Below are 13,814 nucleotides of genomic sequence, written 5' to 3'. Positions count from 1 at the left end.
AATGATAAAAGTAACACTTTTGATATAAAAAATTTTCTTTATGCATACTTCTATGCATGAAAATTAAAAATGATAAAAGTAACACTTTTGATATAAAAAAATTATCCTTTATGCATACTTCTATGCATGAAAATGAAAATTGATAAAAGTAACACTTTTATGTTAAAATAATAATCTTTTATGCATACCTCTATGCATGAAAATCATACCTCTATGCATGAAAATCAATTATGCATAATAATAATCTTTCATGCATACCTCTATGCATGAAAATCAATTATGCATAATATCAATTTCTTTATGATTACAATGAATATCTTTCAATTAATCTAGGATGATAATTCCTAGAATATGGTAGGAAGTCCTCTTTTCATGCTTTGAATAAAATTATTTTATGCATAATTTTTATAAAAATTTTGCCATAGCTCCGCTGCTGCTATGACTGATAAATCTCAAATTTTCTAAGGGATAAAGCTTATCATTAAGGAAATAAATAGAATGATCCCTAATTGGATCATTAATCCATAATGTATTGAATCATCAATATTCATGAATTACATAAACTAAAAGCATAGAAAAAAGCCATTAATTTGGCCTCAAGCATAGATTAATCTTGGATTAAGGAAAAGCTTTATGAAAAGCTTCATTTGGATTGAGAATGGGTCATGAGTATGACCATTTCTTGAGTGAGAGAGAGAAATTACATAAAAAACCATTTGAATTAAGCATAAATAAAAATTTATATAATTCTTAACTATCATTAATCAATTAACTTCAATAGCATTCAACAATTTTATGTAATTCTTAACTATCATTAATCAATTAACCTCAATAGCATTCATCAATTTTATGTAATTCTTAACTATCATTAATCAATTAACCTCAATAGCATTCAAAAACCATTTCAATTAAGCTTCTCAAGCTTGAGAGGGGTTGAGAAGAGAGAAACATTGAGAATTTATAGAAAAGAATCAAAATTCACCATTTACCTTATAATTTTCTTGATTCTTTGTTCACGGTAGAGGCCCCCAACCAATCAATTGGTTTAGTATGTTGATGGAGCCACCAATGGGGATTGAACAAAGAGGGAAGTGCCAAAAACTAATGAATTATTAATGAATTCATAGTTCTTGGCTTAGGTGGAGTAGAGTAACGATGCATAAACACTATATATTTTTCAACAAGGAGTGGGCTTCTATTTATAGGAAAAATTGAGCTCCTAACCAAACAAACTGATTCTAAAATTTTCCAAATCAGTTTGGTCAATTTTTGACCATTTTTAGGTCAGTTAAGCTAACTTTTTGGAACTAGACTTGAATGAGGAGAGAGGAGAGATGAAATATCTCAATTTTTATGAGTTTAAAACTCATTCAAGCATGTGAAATATGCACCTCCTTTAAAGAACTCCCCTTCCTTACATATGTGTCAAAATAGAATCATTATACCCAAAATATCTCATATTTTTAATATTGCTCATAGTTTTTTACTAATAAACCTTGTACATTTTCAACTCTTCATCTTATGTGAAATATGCACCTCCTTTAAAGAACTCCCCTTCCTTACATAGTGTCAATATGAAATCATTATACCCAAAATATCTCATATTTTTAATATTGCTCATAGTTTTTTACTAATAAACCTTGTACATTTTCAACTCTTCATCTTATGTGAAATATGCACCTCCTTTAAAGAACTCCCCTTCCTTACATAGTGTCAATATGAAATCATTATACCCAAAATATCTCATATTTTTAATATTGCTCATAGTTTTTTACTAATAAACCTTGTACATTTTCAACTCTTCATCTTATGTGAAATATGCACCTCCTTTAAAGAACTCCCCTTCCTTACATAGTGTCAATATGAAATCATTATACCCAAAATATCTCATATTTTTAATATTGCTCATAGTTTTTTACTAATAAACCTTGTACATTTTCAACTCTTCATCTTATGTGAGCATTTACTCATGTTTGGGTATCTTCTTTTACAAAATTGGATTTATCTCCTCCCTACACATGGATTGATGCTATTGGCCCATAGGAACCTTAATTGGACCATAATCCAAAAATTTCTGAAAATCTAGACCCTTAGGCTAAGGTCCTTTATACCCATTTCCAATTAATTCCAATTGCACATTGGAAAGTTCTTTTTGAATTTCTGTTTCAGGGGAACTTATTTTAATAAGATGAGATAATTTTCTATCCAAAAATATTAAAAATCTGAATATTCTCTCTCTAGAATATTTTCTCTCTCTAGGTTAAAACAGTTAGAAACAAGGTCTTTTATATTTCTGAAGAGGGATTGATTATAGGGGAAGATGCTGGACATTTTGAGAGGCTAGGGAGGAATCTTACACATCTTCTTGGTTCCCGTCCACAATATGCTTTGAGAATGTCTTCGATTACTTGGTTGACCCTCTCAATCTGGCCATCGATCTCTGGATGATAAGTTGTACTAAAGCAAAGTTGAGTTCCCAAGGCTTGAAATAAGAATTGCCAAAGCTTTGAAGTGAAATCAAAACCTAATCACTAACTATCCTCTTCAGGAGACCATGAAGCTTGAAGACCTCCTTGACGAATAACCGGGCAACATCAGAAGCTTTAAAGGTTTTCTTTGCTAGTATAAGATGAGCTACTTTGGGTGGTAAAATGGAATCATATCCTCCTTGTACAGTGGGGAGACTTGTGACAAAATTCATACTAATGCATTCCCACTTCATTTGGGGGATATCCAAGGGTTGAAGCTTTCCAGGCATCTTGACTCTTTCAGCTTTAACCCTTTGACATGAGAGACATTGCTTCAAGTACAGAAGGACATCATTTTTCATAGCCCGCCTACTAATGATAGCTCCTCCTTACAGCATTCAATGTTTTTACATAGCCTGGATGCTTTGCCGCACAGGGCTATCATGGGCTACCACACCTCCAGGAAGGAACTCTATGCATTCACTTTTGGAAGAAGCAATAGAACACAACTGTCATAGTAGGGAACTTGCCAATGCTTTGAGCTCGTGTTCCTTGAGGTCTCCAAGATCACTTGAGAAGCTTCACCTCCACGCTGTCACTGTAGTCGCTCACACCACCACGCAGCAAGGCAATCTCTATCTCTCTCACTTCACCACACAAGCATGCAAGCATACTAGTATCGAGAAGGCACATGTGCTAGAGTACTCTCTCACACTCTCTCTCTCAAGACAAAAGCAAGAACTCTCATAGCATAAAGGGGGATTGTGTCCATTCATTATGAGAAAATACCTTATATACAATTGGCCCTTATTCAAACTTGGTCGCCCAAAACTTACTAACTAAGGCCTTGGGTGGCCAATATCTCATAATGTTACAACTTTTATAGTGCCTTTGCATGGCACTTATTAATGTCCTCAATTGGAGGAGCATAATTGTTAATCCTAACTAGGGTTAACATCCCCCCCACCTGATGTAGGTTCTGTCCTCAGAACATATCACCAAGGTCTAAAGACCTTGTCGCGGAACTCATGACAATAGAAGTTTCGGCATGATTGAAGCTTTTTCAGGGTTCTTATTATGAATGCAGAGTGTGATCTCCAAAACTCGGTGTCAACCATATCTTTGAATGTTACATGCATGTATACAAGTAGACACCTTAGGCGATGATAATATAACATCATGCCTCTATTAGTAGGGTCTTGATTCATGTCGAATTATAGCTAATCAACATCATATCCATCATATCTCTCTTTAGGTTGATTAATGAGGACCACGATTAATTTCAAAATCGAACATTGGCTACAATGGTAGGGTCCATGATGCAACGCCATGAATGTATCCAAGTTAGCAATTGCTTCCTTTGCTGTCCTATATCTGTAAATGTTGCTGGAAAGAATAAAGGAAAGTTGTAGAGCAGACATGTGAATCTCTTTGCTTAGCCTTATGGTGTCCATCTTCTTTTCATTGGCATGTACAAAGGGTCCACTCTCTGTTTTGGTGGGGCACACATATATTGATGACTATATTCTGGAATAGTCAGATACTCCTTTCTCCATGCTGTTGTATACCAAAATCTTCTAGTTTGGGATTGGCATCATCTGTGACAATGGTTGCATATCCCCCTTGTGTATGGATAGGATTTGCCTTTCTCCACTTGCGGAAGCATTAACTGATCATGAATGTAACAATTCTAATGTCAAGTAAATCTACCAAGTGCGGGTTTGCCAGCTTTGTATGTCGTGCCATATTTGACCATAAGATACCCTCTCTAGGTAAGGGTAATAATTCTTCTGATTCTTGCTTTGGTGCTCAGAGAGGGTATGGTACATATGGCTTCTTCGTTGGAGTAACATTAGAATAGGCCTCTGGCGGCAAGATCCATCGGGTAGGCTCAAAAGTTGCTATTTGCATTAACACTTTGAACATCAACTTTGGCTTGAGGAGAGGATTCCCTGCTCTGATGAAGCCTTCATACTATGTAGTAGCAAACAATGACTCAAGAATAGTATCATGAGTAAACGACTCAACAGTATCTTAGGGTAGAGTGTGACTAACCTCTTGAGTTGACCATGGTGGATACGGGTTGGGTGCTGGAAACTCCTCTCGGGGGTAACATTGTTAGTGAGAAATTCTAATGGAAGAGAAGGAAGACGTGAGAAAATATAATTTGCCTAAGATTTGTAATAAGTAGAAGGAATATTAGGGTATGGATTTAGTAACTTACCTGCTGCTGCCTGCGGATGAAAACACCGGATAAGTAGGAAGATTAGATGAGCTTGGTGTCTCCTCTTTACTCTCTCCAACTAGGGGGTGGATGGGTGGGTTTGTTGAGCTTCATAAATTCTTGTAGCTCCAGGATATCCTCAAGAGATATTGTAAGATATTCAATGTGTATTTTATTAAAATTATAGAGTACTATAGTCAGCATGGCTTCTAGATGTTTATGTATATTGCGATAAAGTTTAAGAATGCCAAAAGGATGATAGTGTAGACTCGCAGAGATTTCAATGTTGATCGGTATTATACACTTCTAATCATGATGATCCATTGGTAACTACGAGCTACAACCTCATAATTGGCCGGTATAAATGAATATCAACTAGTATAAACATGTCTAATTTATCGACATTGTTGTCCAGGATGTCAGAGTTTTGTAACACCCGACACCAACTATGAAGGTTGAGCACAATAGGGTGTAATGGATAGAAGAAAACATCCTTTGGATCAGTTAGTACTAGGTCCCCCTAGAAAATCCCCATGATAATAGTAGGGTCAGCATCACACTTAGTATTTTATTTAATTAGTGTTGAATCTCCTAGGCTCGTCATTAGACAGATTGATTTCATACTGTAGTAAAGAGAGTGTTAGTGTAGACAAAAAGAGAGTCAAAGTTTGAGGAGGGGCCCGAGGAGTTACTAGCAAAACAAACCTATCTCCGAGGCTCGCTCAAGAAGTAGTCTCAACTCGTCGAGGTTTTTGCCTTCTTTTGATGTGCTCCCGAGATTGCTAGATGGCGCTCCAATTCCTATATCCAAGAATCCTTGGTGGTTAGAAGATCTGAGATGGTTGTTTCTCATACCAGTCTTGTGGCATCCAATTCTTCAAAGTGTCTTATGGCCGCTTCCTGTGCTCGTCTGGCCACAGCTTCCATTTCTTGAGCCTCTGCAATCTTTTGAAGTCTTTTAGTGGGCCAAAGCTTTTGACTAGCTTGGAGGTGCTGAGTAATCTGCAGCATTTCTTGTTTGCGGGTGTCCATTAGCTTCTGCATCTCCAAGGATTTGGTGTTGATGGTCTCATTCAGTGCTCATACTTTTTCTACATTGGCTTTATTTATTTGTTCTCTTTCTTGTTGAAGTTGGAGCACTCTGTGATGATCAGCATCCTTAAGAGCTGCGAATATTGATTTAAAGTTGCTTTATAATTCCTCTTCCTTAGCCTGGAATGTATTTTGGAACTCATGTAGCTATTGAGTAGCCTGGATGCTTGCTTGCTCCATGTTGTGTGCCACTTCTCTTTGAATTTATTCTTTTGCTTACTCCAGTTGCACCTTTAAGTTTGTACTTTCCTTAATTCTTTGTACCAATGTTTGGCTGAGAATGAGATTATTGCTTTCGAGTGTTTGATATCTTACTTCTTGCTCGTCGTCTCGCCGGCAGCCTTTAAGCTTTTTAAGATTACATCTCAGTGGGTTGCTTCTACTGTTGTTAAAAGCTCATGGAGCGTTTGAACTTGGTGGTTGGTGGCGTCCTGGACCTGCTTCCATAGTGTTGTATTTCTGTCTTGAAGCATATGAGTGGTCAAAAGATGGCATCGCCACACCCTCTGGTCTTATTCCCAAATAGAAGCACTTGTTCTAGCTGCTCCTTCCAATTCAGAGTGTGGTAACTGTAAGAGATTGTTCAAGCCTTCCAAAATATCATGAAGGAATTTATCATAATCCAAGTTATGTAGGAAAGACTTTTTTTGTAATCCTTTATGCATCAACCAGACATTGCCGTTTGTTGGGGCTTGGTGTATCCTCATTTATCTTTCGCTTTCCTGTATATCCAGTTGTTCTTCAGGGATTTCTCCTTGTAATGAGGTTGCTTCTTCTTGGCTTTGGTGCCCTTCTTCTAGCAATTTTCCTTGTTGAGTGGCTTTCTCTGTACCCAACTCAGCGGATGCAGGTGTATCTGATATGGTGGAATTTTGAAAAGGGGAAAGGTTTTTGAAAATTAATTGTGTTGGGCTTGGAGGTGGGGTTTGTTGATGTGTTTCCACTGTTGTGCCAACTGGAGGTGCTGATAAATTGAAGATTGTTGCTTCCTACTACCCCAGTACTTCTTGATAAGATGCTATCTCCTAGGCTAGCTCGGCCTCTAGTCTTTGTGTTTCCTCTGCGACACCAGGCATTATTCCCCTCATCTTCCTGTCAGTTTTCTTCTTGCTACCTTTCTTAAGCTCCTTCATGATTTCCTTCGTGTCCTTCAATAATTCTTGTCCTTCTTGCAGCTCTTCAGACGTACGTGATGGTGGTATTAGCTGTGCTGCCTACTGCATCTGTTCTTCTTGTTCTGGATCTAGAAGAGGAAGTTGTGCTATATGATTCAACTCCTTTGTCATTAAGTACAGAATGCATACCTTTGACTAGTGTGCCTTCAAAAAGTTTTCCATTTCCCTATGAATGTACCATGCCCAATCATCCTCTTTTTCTTCATGTACTTTGGTGATTCTATTAAGGGGAACCCTGTTGTACCTATCTATTAAGGGGAACCCTGTTGTACCTATCTACCGGCTTCACCTACATTATGAGGGAACCCTATTGTACCTATCTACCGGCTTCACCTACATTATGAGAGGGACATGGCTCTGCAAGATTTCTCTATCACCTCATCTTTGATGTTGTCATATTCAGCCCCGTTGGAGTTGTAAGAGCTTTTCTTTAGCATGGCTTCCAGGGGCATCTTCTCAAAATTTTGAGTGTATTTTGAGAGGTGGTGGTAACTGTAGAGCTTCCCGTACCAAGTCCTCTAAGAGTAATACATGTTCTGTTGTTCCATCTGCTTTGGTCATATTTCCTCTCTTAGTGGCCTAGTCATAGGACTTGAGGTACTCCACATACAATTTTGTATTGATGGTTCGAGGGAGACATTCTGCCATTCATCCTAGGCCAACTTTCTCTAGTTTATCTTTGACTTATGAATCCTCCAAGATCTGCAAGCACTCTGGGTGTGGTACTGCAGAGCTATCCTTCCATAAGTAGTCTGGAATTCCTTGCTTATGATGGAGCCATGAAACGCATGTGCATACTAACCTAAATAGCTAAATTTTGGGCCCCTTGTGGGTCTTTTCTTCCTGCTAATTGGTGATCTAGTTGCACTGGCTTGTGTTACTATCGGAGTCCCCTCAACTTTCAAGTCAAAGGTAGCTAAGGTCGACATCTATAAGAATGAGAAGAAGGTTAGTCCGATGACTGGTGAGAGCATGTGTCTATGCCTTGTTGATTTGCCTTCTTCTCTTCCTCTTTTTTTTTTGAAGTGTGTGTAAGGTTATATTTGATGAGAAGTTTGCTAGTGGTGTGAGCAATACGAAAGTATGAGTTTACATGTGATTAGGTGCACAGCATGAGAATGCAAGTTTATGCATCGTGAGATGGGGGAAAACCATGAAACAATTATTCCATGAGATGCGCTAAAACCATGAAGGTGTAGGGTGCGAAACCCATGAGACAGTTATTCCATGAATTGGTTAAACCCGTGAGATGGGTAAAAACCGTGAGATGGTTTAACTCGTGAATTAGTTATTCCGTGAGATAGCAGGGTGTGAAACCTATGAGACTGTTATTCCGTGAACTAGTTAAACCCGTGAAATGTGTAAAAACCATGAGATGGTTTAACTCGTGAATTAGTTATTCCGTGAACTAGTTAAACCCATGAAATGGGTAAAAACCGTGAGATGGTTTAACCCATTAATTAGTTATTCCGTGAACTGGTTAAACCCGTGAAATGGGTAAAAACCATGAGATGGTTTAACCCGTGAATTAGTTATTCCGTGAACTGGTTAAACTCGTGAAATGGGTAAAAATCGCGAGATGGTTTAACCCGTGAATTAGTTATTCCGTGAGATTGCAGGGTGTGAAACCCGTGAGATTGTTAGTGCATGTACCCTATTTTTTGTATTTTTGGAGAGTTCATTGGCGAGAGTGTAGGTTTATGTCATGTTTAGGGCAAAAAGGAACAAAACACACATATGTAGCAATCATACTTCATGAAAATGTAGAAGCATGAGAGTGCGGGGTGCGAGTTGCAAATGTGAAATCATGAGAATGTAGGTTTATGCAGACAAGGGAAGCAAACACACACATGCAATCAATAAAACTCGTGTACTTGTATGACTTAATCCTATCATGCAATTTTGATTATGTTCAAGAAGGAAATAAATGAAAAAATGAAAAAAAAACACGAGGGCAAGGCACAAGCTCCCACCTTAACTCAGATATGTCAATTGCGCAAGAAGATGATCAGTTGAATATCAAGTACGTGGAGATGCAAGCTCGGGGATATCACACGTTGCAGAATGCACAAAAAAGGAAAGAATTTAATTTTATGCCATGGCCGTCGGACTAGGCGACTGCCTAATGGAGTATGCCACATGGCCTCCCATGATTAGTCAAAGAAAAAGTGGCCGTTTCACGGCGTGAACCATTTAGAACCAGTTCACGACGTGAACTATTTTGGAAGCAGTTCACGGCATGAACTATTTTGGAAGCAATTCACGGCGTGAACTGTTTTGTAATGTGTGTGTGCAATGTTGATGCCCTATATTCTTTTCATGCTCAAACACTCGATTATGCAATTAAAAGTTGGTTGAATGAAGTGAATGATCATGTTTCATTTTAAACCGTTTTTCCTTTATATCCACTTTTGAGTAATGGATACCTTTGTACTTACTTTTTGTTTATTGCCATCATGGAAACCAAGGTTGTAGTTTGACACTTTTGGGCATTTGTTGTTTTTGCAATCGTTTCAACTCCGTGTGAGAGTGCTTGATCTTTCCTTCCATCCAACTGAAGAGTGCCTCTAGTGAATCTTGTTGATTGGGACTAGTCGTTGTGTCCATTTGTTGCACCTTTTTTTTTTCTTAATAACATTGCCCAGCTCCTCTATTTTAGTGGGTGCAATTGGCGGGATTACTATCTTTAGTTCATCTTGTTGAATTGGCATCTTTCTCCACACCAATGTTTGTGCATTCCTAGAATTTGTTTTAGCCGAGAATTGTCTTTGTTTGCTTTTATTGTCCCTTTCTTTATTTCTGAAGGTATTTGCAAAAATGATGGACTTTGGGTGGGATTCTGGCACCCATATTGTTGTATTGCCTTGGTAATAGCCTTGTGCCACTAGCAATTCCCTTCGAATCCATTGCTGAGTGCCTTGTGGATTGCGGCTTTGTTTGAAATACTGATGGCTAACATTTGAAGGCCATCTCTATCCCTTGTCTGTAATTTGAACTTTTTTCCTTGATTCCTTAATTACTCCCTTCACATCATTGTATAACTGGTTTCCGAGTTGATCCTTAGGTACCCATTGTTGAGTATCAAGTTACTTTGGTTGTTTCTTGTGTATGGACTGTGGGGTTGATGTCTTCTCTGGTACGTGACCTGATGTTACCGTACTTGGTGTTTCCATACCATCAATCATAGCTTGCTTCCCCTATTTTATTGGGCTCCATAAGGGCACACTAATGACATTGTTGCCCGCATCTAGTTGTGCCGTCCTCTTTTCCTACTGGATATTACAATTACTGGTGTAAATCCAAGATCATCCCAGGATGATTTCTTCCTCCATAGATCATGCAGGCATAACAAACATCTTTCCAACCAAGGGACTATTTTTTATGGAAACATTAACACTTAGAGATCCCTCAGCTTTCGTAGTTGACAAGTGCACACTTCGTACTTGTGCATTGGTGGCCTCAAGGTGTGGTTTATCTAGAGCTACCCATGTCTCATATGAGATCAGATTATGACTTTATCCCGTATCTATTAATGCAATGCTCGTCGTATGACTTTTAGTCATAGAGACTTTCACCTTGAGCCGTGTGCTGGCTCAATGTCCAATTCATCCTCATCAAGGAGGGTTAGTGAAGCCATGTTCACATGCAATACTCTCTTTTGGAGTATCTGTTTGGCTTTGGCCTCTCTTGCCTTAGCTTCTTCCTAAGCTTGCTTAAATTTTTCTTTTGCTAGCTCCTTCTGTTGTTTTAAAAGATGCTCTTGCATGAGCATCTCTTGGGTCAATGGTCCATAATATTTTTTAAGCTTGCTTCCATTAATGTAACCCTCCATTTGTACACCCTCAATTGTTTCAATTATAACCGACCCTTGAGGTATGACTTCGGATACTCAAAAAGGTGCTAATCCTCTGTACTTGAGTTTCTTTTTTTTGGTGCTTTCCACACCATACATGAGGACAAGGTCCCCTATTTCAAGTTTCTTTCGTTTCAAGTTTGTGATGCAATTAGTCGAGTTTCATCAAGTTTCTATAAGTCAACTAGCCTTTTGGTTAATCCATTCTCAGTCTATCGTTTTCTTGCACTGCAATTCTCAAGCTTGGAGCTAGGTACTCCATAGGCATTACCGCTTCAACATCATCAGCTAGACGGAAGGGAGTATATCCTGTTTTGCTACCTTATACGATGTTCGATATGCCCATAAAGCTACCGTTAGCTTATGTTCCCAATCTGTTCAACTTACTTCTAATGTTTTTGTCAAGATAGTACACAAAATCTTGTTTGTACTCTCCGCTTGACCATCAGGTTTGTGGGTAATAAGGGGATGACTTTCGGTGGACTACAAGGAATCCAACACGTAAGTGATCAATCACCTCATTAATGAAGTGTGAACTGCGATCACTGACTAATTCTAATGGTGGAAAAATGAATCTCAAAATGATTTGTTCATATAAGAACTTAGCTGTTCGTGCATCAGCTCGCTTAGAGGCTCTGGCCTCTGCCCCATTTCGTGAAATGATTTGTCGCCACGATCACATATTGGGCTTGTGATGGATACGCAACTAGACTAATAGGTCCAACAAAATTGATTCCCCATTTCTCAAAAGGTTTTCTTACAATAACAGAGGTAAGTGTCATCATGTCCCTTTGTTGTGTGGAATAGTAGCAAATCGCTGACACTCTTCGCACTTTTTAACAAAATCCATGGCGTCCCTGAACAATGTAGGCCACCATAGTCTTACTTGAAGCACCTTCTTGCGAGCTACAATTTCTCCAGCGAAATGTCTCCCAGATATCCCTAAGTGTGTTTCATCTAATATTGTGACAAATTCGTCTTCTCACACACATCTCCTTAAGACATTGTCCTTACCTAGCTTGTATAGTTCTCCAACAATTAATTGATAAGGTGCAGCCAGCTTCACAAGCCGACACATTTTATTGTTGTTCAAGGGTCGTCTTCTTGTGGAAAACCATAAGCTAGATAATCTGATATTTCTTCACTCCATTCGAGCACCATGTCTAGTTTGAACAAACAAGCATATGGGAGGTCATCATCAACACCAGTTGTCGATTCCCCATTTGGAATTCTTGACATATGATCAGCCAACACATGCTGTGTTCCCTTTCTTACCCGTGAGTGTGAAGTAGAATTCCAATAGTAATAACAACCAGTGTGTGAAGTAGAATTCCAATAGTAATAACAACCAGTGTGTGATCCTTCTCGTGGTGCAAGGCTTATTTACCAAGTATATCCACAAAGAATATAAACTTGTTGGCCAATAGATAGGTAATGCTGATACTTCTTGACAGCATAAACCATGGCCAATCCCTCCCGTTCTGTGGTGGTATAATTCACCTCCGCATCATTCAATCAACGACTAGTGAAGCAGACTGGGTAGTCTAGTTTGAACTCACTAGGCTGTGCCAATACGCATCCAATAGCAAAGTTTGAGGCATCGATGTGCACATGAAATATAAGATCCCAGTTAGGTGGTCTCAAAATTGGGGCACTAGCCAGTGCTTGCTTCAATCTATCATATGCTTCCTAGCATTCTTCGGTCCATTCAAAGAGAATGGTCGGACAATTTTAGCATAAATATTATGAAGAGGCAATAATACCCAATGTGGCCCATAAATCTTTGCACACCTTTGTAATTAGTGGGGGGGGGGATTCCAAGATCAACTTGACTTTGCCTTCGTCAATGGAGATACCGTTCTTAGAGACAATGTGACCCTAAGTTTTCCATTCTTCTTTGGCACTATTATGATTGGTGACAACCAATCATAATAGTGCCAACCAATCATACGGATTGGTGACAACCAATCCGTATGTTCTATCTCATAGATGAAGTCCATGCAATGAGTTTATCAATTTCCTCCTTTATAATTGCTATATATTTAGGATTTATCTGGTATGGTTTTTTCTTGGTTGGTCTTGATCTGTCCATGATTGGGATCGTGTGTTGCACCACTTCAGGTGGTACACCCTTCATCTCTTTATAGTTCCAGGTGAAACATTCCTTAAACTCTTTAAGGAGAGCAACAACAAGCTCCTTTTCTTCAGCCGAAGTCAAGTACTTAGTGATATAAACAGGTTTGGTTTCCTCTTCTAGTTTTGCAATATCAACTTCCTTGACTCCAGCTAGGCCATCATACGATGTGGATAAACCATCGTCCTTAACCCTTTTTTTCCATGAATCGGACCACTTTTCATTCGTCAATTGTGTACGTTTTGAAATGGTCCGGCATTGAAAGTGGGTCTGGTTTATCCTCATCCTCAATTTTAGTTTTAGCCATCACCTTCTTACCCTCGTGCTCGGCTTCCACCAAAGCTTTGTTTCATTTTTGATGCCCAACTTTCATAAGCTTAGGTGTTTTCGGTTCTCGAAGGGTGACTTCCTCCCTATGTTTCCCTTTAAGGGATATCTTGCTCAATTCCTCACCCCAATTCTTAGAAAACTTGTTGTGTACATTAGTAGCTTTGAGGTATCTTAGCCACTAGGCATCCATGGGTTTTCTTCGTAGTAGTAGGGCATTTCATTGAACGATATACCATTTCTACTTCCACCATCTTTTAAGGCATTGGGCACTAGTACGGCCTTGTGATCTAGTCCCTTCTATGCTTCAAACTTCCTCCTTCGATTCCTCTTCAATGGGTTTCCAATTGACCATATAGACAGAGGTAGTGGGAATCGTCCCAGATTTAATGTATTGGGTTTCCTCGGGGTTGCATCACCGGGGTTGCATCACATCTATGGTGGCTAGCACATGCATCCAATTTTCACTCAAATTCAGAGGAAGTGATGCATACATTTCCACTTCCTCTTCCTATTTTGAAGCTTCCGCCATGGGTTGGCG

The sequence above is a fragment of the Cibotium barometz genome, chromosome 4 (genome assembly GCF_041138505.1).
Source record: "Cibotium barometz isolate CiBa-2024 chromosome 4, ASM4113850v1, whole genome shotgun sequence".
NCBI classification, from domain to species: Eukaryota; Viridiplantae; Streptophyta; class Polypodiopsida; order Cyatheales; family Cibotiaceae; genus Cibotium; species Cibotium barometz.
The sequence above is the reverse complement of the archived record's forward strand: the minus strand, read 5'-3'. Positions refer to the sequence as shown.